This window comes from Nothobranchius furzeri, chromosome 17, assembly GCF_043380555.1.
Source record: "Nothobranchius furzeri strain GRZ-AD chromosome 17, NfurGRZ-RIMD1, whole genome shotgun sequence".
Lineage (NCBI taxonomy): Eukaryota > Metazoa > Chordata > Actinopteri > Cyprinodontiformes > Nothobranchiidae > Nothobranchius > Nothobranchius furzeri.
In genome coordinates, this window is record NC_091757.1 from 38,779,245 (window position 1) to 38,788,346 (window position 9,102).

The window sequence follows — 9,102 nt, forward strand, 5'->3', positions numbered from 1 at the left end:
AGGACTTATTGGACTTTGGCTCGCTGCCTTTGGATTACTACCTTAATAAAGGATTTTTACTTTATCCTCCACCTCTGCCTCATTCATCTGGTATCTGCATCTTGGGTCCTAAAACATCCTCCTACACCAACTCATGACATATGCATGCAAAGCCCCATTTTTAGTCTTTTCAGCACTTTTGGAATTTTAATGATATCTTGAACGGTTCAGGAATTATGGTAATGAGAAGTTCGCATGTCCAATCCCGTCTGCGGCCACTGGTTGGTAATAAGAATATTGTGGCATTAACAGAGGGGTGTCGGCGGTCAGGGCTAGGGGGCCCCCCAACACAAGGGGGCCCCAGGCGGCCGCCTACCTATGCCTAATGGCAAGGCCGGATTAACCATACGGGCAACTGGGCAATTGCCCAGGGCCCACGATCTCTAAAGGGCCCAGGGCAGCAAGGGCACGAGCAAAATACTGTAGGCCTATCTGTAATCTCCCGCTTTATATTAAACTAGGGTGACCGTACGTCCGGTTTTCCCCGGACATGTCCACTTTTCACTTTCTGTCCGGGCGTCCGGACTGGGGGTTCTTGTATTGATGAAAATGTCTGGCTTTTCATCCAGGAGCAGGGATCGAATTATGGGGGAGTTAGATATCCTACACATCCAGGGGAGCCGGAAAAAAGTTTTCTACTGATATTACATCATTTATGGACTCTTCTGAGCAGAGAGCGGCACAGCGCGTTGTTGCGCAGCGCTCCAGGCAGCTGCTTCCAGCGCACGGTCCATTCTCAAAGTGGCGCAACCAAAAAAACTATAATTAGCACACGATCGTTCATGTCCGCACATGTTCTCTACTTTCTGTCTTATTTGCGCCTGAAGCGCTCTGTTCCTGCGGACCTCATCACCTGTGCTGCGGAGATTTCACCTCACTGACGCAGCATCGAAACGCGCTCTCCGCTTTGCGGTCAGGAGATCCCTTTGATCTGCTCAAAAATAACTGATGTGGTGAAAAAGTAAGAATCCAGGCAGCAGTTTTTCTGGAGAGTTTAGAGGAGATGCAGGAAGATGAGAGACAGACAGGACAGGAAAATAGTTCAATAAAAACAAGAAAACAAAACAAAGTGTTGAAAAGTAAACTGTAGGTAGATCTATCTCCACTACACGTTTTTACCTGTATAAAGCAATAAGTTATACACATGTAGTATTTATACATCTGATACAATTCAGATCACCTTCAAAACTCAGTCACACACCCAGGGCCGTTTCAAGACATTTTGGGGGCCAAGGCAAAATGACCCCACCCATCCCCACCCCCCATAACTGGGCTCCCCAGGAGCCTCTGTGTAATTCATACCCTGTCCAGTAGTGTTAGTTATACAGTGTTTATAAAAGCTCCTCAGACATTACTGACATGTTATCAGATGAAAAACTAAATTATCAGACATGCTGTCTCATCTGCTGCTTTTCTAAACTTGCAAAAAGTAACTAAACCATTTGAAAGCCACTTTGTGGATTCTCTGAAAGTTTCCATGGAGTGTGTGACAACTTATTTTATCATTGATCCTATCGTCTAATCTCACAGCTGAAACAAGCATCCTTAATAATCTGTGCACAGGAAGCTTACCGATGCTGTAGTAAAACTAAAGGTATAATAATTTATTATTAATAAAACCTTGTTGCAGCACTAAAGCAGAAAAATGAGATTTAGCAATAAATATGCTAAACATTTACATATGAATTGTTTTGAGCCCTTTTATTGGCAGAATCTGATATCAATTTAGTTCTTACAAAAAATGAGTCCCAACGTGGTTTGTGTGGCGTTGCCATAGTGTGATGTCATAGGCACAGATTTCCTGTCCTCTTGTTTGGAAATGGAAATATGATCACCCTATATTCAACAAACTGTCCACCTGGGCTTTTGCACTGCACAGAGACGCTTTGCTGCCTTAGACTTTGAACGTCAGTTGAGAGTCAGTCTCATGCAGACTGACCAATGAAGAGAGGACCTCAATTTAAGACCCTCTCCTCATTGGTCAGTCCACACGAGGTGGGTCAAAGGTTACCCTGAGCGAGTTACATGATGTCAGGCATTCAAGTATTGAGTATATTTACTGCATATTACAGTAAAATATTCTGTATGTGACCATATTATGGTGATCCTTGGGTCGTGATGATGGGGCCCTTGAATATTGTTGCCCAGGGTACAACAAAGTGTTAATCTGGCCCTGCCTAATGGTAAAACCACCTCTGATACACAGTCAGAAAAATAAATTACGCTGAGAGAGGTGAAGTACCCGAGTCACAGGCTGTTCCTTCTCCAAATGTGCATTTCGTCCATCACTGTGTGACTCAACGTGGTCTGACACAGCAGTGTGTTGAATTTTGACAAGCCTGACAGATGAATCAACGTTGTCATTTGACTATGCAAATATTTCACCCACTTGGTCTCTGTTCAACAGATACTTGGGAATTGGTGAGGGCACCATTTCCTGTCAGCGCAGATGACAGCAAGCCTCAAGCCCAGCCTCCATTTGCATCATGTTCAAGCAAAATCATTTACGTCAGAGGGGTAAAGGCAGGAACAGTCATCCACCGACCTTTAAATATTCGTACAATTAAGTAGTTTCACAGCAGTAGAGAAGAAGATTTTGAGAAAGAAAAGCCTAACATGCCACTGAAAGGCATTCAGCTGTTAAGACGGCTTCATTTAGCTGTCTTCTGACTTTTTACTTTGTCCATATTCTATGTTTCAACAAACCTACATAAAAAAATATTGTGAGTTTATAACTATTAGAAGAAATGCAACATGCACATCCACAACACTGAGCTCTGCCCAGAAGAAACCCACATACACTTCTGTAACAGAAGGATACCCCTGATGGGTTTCTTCTGTTTTCAATGTTGTCAGAATTAAATGTTTCAGAAATTCAGTTTCAAACAAATAGAACCTGAACAAATACAAAAAGCAGGTGAGACGGGCCTTCGTACCTTTTGGTAATAAAGCTCTACAGTGGAAAGAGTGATTGTCCCTGCCCACTTGGCCAGAACAGGAATGGTAGGCAATTTACCCTGGTGTGTGTGTGTGTCTGTGTGTGTGTGTGTGTGTGTGTGTGTGTGTGTGTGTGTGTGTGTGTGTGTGTGTGTGTGCGGCACAGCTCCAAGAGCCGCTCAAGTCACCGCGTCTCGTTATTGGCGCTATTTAAACCAATGTTGTAAAATTACTTCTGCTCAGCCCAGATGTGCTCACTTGTGCACCCGTGAGCCGTGATTCCACTGGAACGCGTCTGACCTTTGACAGACGCACTCTGAACTTCAGATCTTCAGCTCGCTGTTAATAGCCTGAATGGGAATTATTTCTTGATTATTTTGTTACATCCACAATGTTCTGTGTGTGAGGTTTACAATGTCAGAACACCTGCATGAGACAGGGTGTTAATTATAATCTGCCAGAATGACTCACCACCTTCAGATTTCTCCAACACCGTTAAAAAAGATCAAATGCGGAACATATCGGCGTGCGCAGGCCAGAGTGCTGAAGCTCGGCGCATTGTTATTATGAAGCTAGGGCACATGCGGAGGACACGCGCGCAACAATATACTTGTTTTCAATTACATTTATTGTGCCAACTTACTTTTTCTTAGGCCCACCCACAAATGAGTTTCTGGCTACGCTAATGGTGACATATGACAGACTTCTCTGAGCTCTGCAGCCATTACACTTTTCACCTCGCGCACCCCCTAGCGGCAGCTCGTGCACCCCGAGGGGTACGCGTACCACACTTTGGGAATCCCTATCAGGGACTTTTATTAGTAAACCTGCTAATATGTTTCCCCTGATAAATTCTCACCCCCTTACACTTATGTGTCAAAAAAGCAAATACTCTTGCATTTCCTCTGCAGTCTAATCATGTCCAAACTCACTTCAACAATCTTCTCTGGAAAACATTTCGACCGTCTCTATAAAAATCCCTGCCTCTGCATCATTTCATCAGTAAAATGGAGTCAAATCCACATTCTGTCATCTGCTAAATAAGGAAATGTTGCAACAAATACATGATCCAACATCCACAATGAGGTACACAAGCATGGAGCTGCAGAGCCGAGGTCAGCACTTATTACCCAGAGACAATCAGCACTTGTCATTGTTTTTCATACTCAAAGAGCATAACGTGACTTCCACTAATCCACAAAGTAATTACCAAGAAGCTTTTCACAGGTGCCAAGGATCGCGGCTTACATTTTAAATAAAATATAAACAAGGGAAAAATATCAAACCCATTAATCTTTCATTAAGCTTGCCGGATAAAAAAGAATCACTTAAAGTATCATTCGCTACCATCACTGCAAGGGCAGAAGCCCCCCGCTAACATCAAAGGCTTCTCAGAGAAACAGAGCGGGAGCGAGTGAGTCAGTTAGCTGAATTTGGCTAAGAACCAGCTCCTTGTTGGCTTTTAATGTGAACGCACTCATAATGGCAGCAGAGAAGGCACCAGCGCTCTTTAGTGGGCTTTGTGGCACACCAAACAATTCACTGTTGTTGTTCAAAGAACAGCTGATTCAGGCTGAATGTTGACAAAGGTGGAGGACTCGTCTTCAGCTGGGGCCCATCTTTGTGTCGCTCAGAGATCAGAGGCTTCTCATGGCCGAAGAATGGGAAGACTTCGTTTGAAACACACACACATATACACACGCACACACACTTGTGGCGCAGCAGGAGGAGTGGCTGACATATTTGTCGGGCCTATGTAAAAGCACTCTCTGACTCATTTGTGTGTCTGGGTGGGGCATTTCCAAACTATTTAGCAACTCTTAAACGTAAGATGAGGCAGTGGTTTTCTATCGTACGTATTAAACTATCGGATGGTTTGACTTTGCAGATGCGGCTGCTGTGGTTAACGACAGCAAGGCCACAGACCACCTGACAGGAACACAATGCTGGCACCGACGTCCCGTCTTCTCAATAAGTCTCTCACAGTTGTTTAAATTCGCTTAATCATCCTGGCGGTGATGCCAAGTAGGTTAATAACATGCAGTGGATTAAGGTTGTAGCATTGGCAACGCCGCTAGACCGAAGAACGGGTTCAGCGGGGAGGAAAATAAAGCTATCACAATAAATGTTCCTAACAGGCCTGTGCTGCAGTGCTTCGCTTTCAGGATCCAGTGGCATGTTCGTTTCTGTCTCCGTGTACGCTACACAAAACAGGTGATGTGCTTCACAGGCCCGCTACATTACATGACTTAGTCATGGCTCCCACTGAATTAAACACAGGGAAAGACTTTCTTTTTATCTTCTGCCAAAGAGCTAAATCTGACCACTGCAACCGACGCTCGCCCTCCCCTTTGATAGTGAAAGCATAGGAGCCTCACACGTATCAGCTCGGCCTCGTTTTTTAATGATTCTCCCGCAAACGTTGACAACAACAACAAAAGTAAAGCAAAGAGAGGATTCCCCCTGCAGAGCAAACACTCCACATTTACACGGGTGTTCTGTTTGCTGCACAGGTGAGCAGCTTCCTGGTGTAAATAACTGGACTGGACATGTGTTATCCGTAGCTGGATGCAGCGCCTCGGCTCAGAGAACACACCAAAATGTTTTTCTGGGTTCGAGCGACTCATCTTTGCTTGTGGGGCATTGTGATATTCTTGGACAAGTAGGGATGAAAGCCTAAGGTCCTGTGGCTAATGAGACACTGAGGCAGTGGGAATGATGGTTTTAATTACTGCCCAGGACTGGTCCACAGGGGGCGATTGCTGAAGAGCATGCTGAGTGTCCTGGGTTGGGAGTTCAGACTGATGCCAGTCATGCTGCGCCTGGCTGCCTTTGATGCTCACTTCCCTCTGCTTTATTCCCACATTGTGCTTATTAGATTCTTTGCTACAGATGCTTCACTGCACCTTTGCTCAGAGCGACGCTTTGGACAAAGAAGGGCATGGTGACTGAGAGTTAAACTTTAAAGCCCCGGAAAGTTTCAGCAATGCATGACATAATCTGCTCTGGATTGCAAATCTGCATTGTGTCCATTCAACTGTGGATGTGTAGTAGAAAAAAACGCATCAAAAAACAACTACAACAATCTGTAAATGACATAGTAGAAGGTCAGATATGAGGCTAGAGGGGGTACTGTCTGTCTCTTCAGCTGCTGCATGATCTCTGTCGCTGTTCTCCTGCAGCTCAGCTGTGGACCAACCCTTGTTGACTTTTCAGAGATCACAGTGAGTCATCCTCATGTGTGTGTGTGTCTGTGTAAGTGTGTGTGTGTGTGTGTGGGGGGGGGGGGGGGGCTCTGACTCCACTGTGGTCAGACACCCCCACACACACACACCTTGACCTCATACCCCTTCAAAATAAAATAAATGGTGTGGCAGACACATTTTTTCCGATCATCTATAAACGTATGATTTTGTGAAGATTCCTTGGACAAAACTTCTCTTGCCTTCCACATTTAGGTGAGCTTTTCAGTGCTCTTTTATACATATATATATATATATATATATATATATATATTTATATATATATATATATATATTTTTTTTTTGCATTTATTCAGCCTGTAAACACAAGCTCTGCACCTCAAGGCCATCAGCTAGTTGGTTTTGTTTTCAGCAGAGCAGGAAACTGTATAAAGTTAAAGTTAAAGTCCCATTAGTTGTCACACACACTGATGTGTGTGCGAAATTTGTTCTCCGCATTTGACCCATCCCCTGGGGGAGCGGTGAGCTGCAGACACAGCCGCGCTCGGGAACCATTTGGTGGTTTAACCCCCCAATCCAACCCCCTTAATGCTGAGTGTCAAGCAGGGAGGCATTGGGTCCCATTTTTTCAAAGTCTTTGGTATGACCCGACCAGGAATCGAACCCTGATCTCCCAGTCTCAGGGCGGACACTCTACCACTAGGTCACTGAGCTGGTATGTTTGCAGAGCTGCATGGGAACCCACTGGAACTGTGTCCTCGGTGCTCGGATTGTCAGGAAGTGAAAGATAAGGGCTGAAGCATTTCTAAAAAGGAGGATTGATACTTTTACACCAACATGGTGGAAAAGGGAAACTCCTGATTTTATGCCATTGTGGGATTATTTGTTGATATCTAGCTGTCAGAAGTGAACGTCTGACACATTTTCAGGCTTTTTTCAGGTGTTTCTAGAGTACAGATCCCCACATTCATGAAATACGTGTTAGTGCAAGTAAAATACTCAAATTTAATGTTTTAACATGAAAATCCAATGAAAAAAAAAACAAAAATATTGGGAAAATCTTTGTTTGTTTTAGGTTTTTCACTAGGAATGGAAGGCAGATTGAACATAATATATATATTTGTTTTTTACAGCACAATGGGCTCATTAAGCACGCTTCCACAGCAACCAAAGGATGTAATTTAAATTTTTATCTTCTTCCCTTTCTGTTTTTAACCCAGTAGCTGAAAGCAGCATGCTTATCACTCACAGAGGACAACATTTCCTCTGCAGTGTTTGTCAAAGGAAGTGATCTCCACCTTCTGGTGCAGGATAGCCGTGATCCTTCTCCACCATCACTGGCAAAGTCAAGCTGCACAACAATAATGTCCCTATAATTGTAGCTCCAGCTCTGGCCTATATTCTTTTGGAAACGGCGTGCGTGTTTGATGTAATGGCTGTGTTGTGTTTGTGGGGAACTCTCTGATGCCGAGCAGATTAGGTTCCACAAGAGATTAATCTAATTTTCGTAACCCGCTTACTGATACCGCGATGGAAGATCTTTATTTTTTGGAATTCCCTCTTGCTCTGGATTTGCAATCAGGGGTTCAAGCTTAATGGAGTCACTATGAATTAAGTAAAATGAACGCTTTGATCTAGTTTTGTTTTTAATGAATGAAGCAGGAAATTAGGTTGAAAACAAATGCCATGGATCCACACAGAAACGTGTTGGTGAGAAGTGTGTATTTTGGGGAATATGCAGCCAGTTTGATATACTAACTGTGTGCCATGTTTCCTTTCATCAGCTTTGGGCCGTAGTATCTCACAGAGCGTGATTAGCGTAAGCGTGGAATCCGTGCTGCTGGAGGCTGTGGGGCAAGCTTGAAGCCTGAAGCGCATTCATCAACGTCCCTGGCAGGGTGTGGAGGTTCCTCCAGCCATTTCTCAGTGTTAGTATTATTTAAATATATTTTTCTATATACTGATTTATTTCATTTTGGCAATATTGTAAGATGTTTACTAATGGGTGCACACATTTAGTAATTTATCTTACACATAGTTTTTTTGACCATTAACTATTTTCATTTGTATTCTGAGATTGGATGAACTGGCAGAGAGAGGGGACACGCCCAGTGTAACTCCATGCAGGAAGTGGAACATTCCATCTGGCTCCTGGAAGCAGGGAGCGTGATAATGAAGAAACCAGAAACCAGACGTTCTGAAGCTCTATTGAGTTTACCAGATTTTGTTAGGATGTATTAGTTAAACTCTTTTTGTGGTAGTTATATTTTGTTGACTTAGTTTCCTAGGTTTATTTACTATTTGTCTTAGTGTTTCCCTTGTCTCTCCCCTCCTCGTTGTCTGTAGGCTAGCCTTTGTATATAAATTCCCCTGTGTGTCTCAGTTTTTGGAGAGTCTTGCTTGTTACTTTTAGTTAAGGTTATTTTTGTGGCCATTTTTTCCTTTGGGCCCGGTTTTGCTTAGATTTTGTTTAATTCTTTATGAAATAAATGGAGAAAATATTCTTTTTATACCATTGTCCTGGAGTTTTACTGCTCGGTCCCTGACACAGGGTGCACCTTTCTCAGCCTCACACCACTCAGCTTGCAGTCCTCTCACTGACACCATTTTCTTTTTCTTTCATTTTTAATCTTTTTTTCCCCAATAGTCTTTGTTGTTGTCTCCTTCTGTTAGAAATAGCTTTACTTTGAAGAAAACTTTCTCCCTTTTCTATCAGAGCTTTAAAGGTGCAGCACCATTGTGGAGGTGGCACATTGTTCTGTGTGGAATAATGCTGAATGCTCTCTGCATGCACAAAAAATGTCACTGTACATTTTTGCTTCAAGCTTTTGCTCCTTATCTTCCTTTTTTATGCAACAATCCGGCTTGATGACATTCATGTTCTGCCGTTTGCTTCATCTCTCCACAGTCTTCCTCCTGCAGG